Raw genomic sequence first — 393 nt, 5'->3', positions numbered from 1 at the left:
AGTGCAGCGGGGTTGGGGAGAGAAGGGGAGGAGGGGGCGGTGGGGAGAGGGAGCCGAGGGGGCTGGAGGGGGGGGAGGCAGTGGGGTGGGGGAGAGAAGGGAGGGGTGGAGGAGGGAGGGGAGGACCGGCTGAGGGGGATGGAATGGAGGGAAGGGTGGCGGGGAGGGGCTAGGGAAAGAAGAGGAGGGGAGGAGAGAGATGGGGGGCTGGGTGAGGATGGGGCGGCGAAGGAGGGGGGAAGGCTGGGAGGGAGGGGCGGAGAAACTGGAAAAGGGGGCCCAGGGAGGGGAGGAGGAGGAGTGGGAGGGGGAGCAGTGCCCCCAGCCCCTCGGCACAGGATTTGAGGGGAGCCATCCATTTCCGACCACCCCACCCCCTCTCGGACCCCAGCC

Source organism: Suricata suricatta, chromosome 12 (genome assembly GCF_006229205.1).
Source record: "Suricata suricatta isolate VVHF042 chromosome 12, meerkat_22Aug2017_6uvM2_HiC, whole genome shotgun sequence".
NCBI classification, from domain to species: Eukaryota; Metazoa; Chordata; class Mammalia; order Carnivora; family Herpestidae; genus Suricata; species Suricata suricatta.
The sequence above is the reverse complement of the archived record's forward strand: the minus strand, read 5'-3'. Positions refer to the sequence as shown.